This window comes from Egretta garzetta, unplaced genomic scaffold (genome assembly GCF_000687185.1).
Source record: "Egretta garzetta isolate BGI_Z169 unplaced genomic scaffold, ASM68718v1 scaffold215, whole genome shotgun sequence".
NCBI lineage: Eukaryota > Metazoa > Chordata > Aves > Pelecaniformes > Ardeidae > Egretta > Egretta garzetta.
In genome coordinates, this window is record NW_009259719.1 from 7,322,453 (window position 1) to 7,322,666 (window position 214).

Genomic DNA, 214 nt, shown 5'->3' on the forward strand with positions numbered 1-214 from the left:
CTGCCTGCATCCTGCCCGTGCGTCCCTGCCCATGTATCCCTGCCTGTGTCCTGTCCCCGTGTCCCAGTCTGTGTGTCCCAATCTGTGTGACCGGCTGGGTAGATGAGGGGAGAGCAGTCGATGTTGTCTACCTTGACTTCAGCAAGGCTTTTGACACCGTCTCCCATAACATCCTCATAGGGAAGCTCAGGAAGTGTGGGTTGGATGAGTGGAC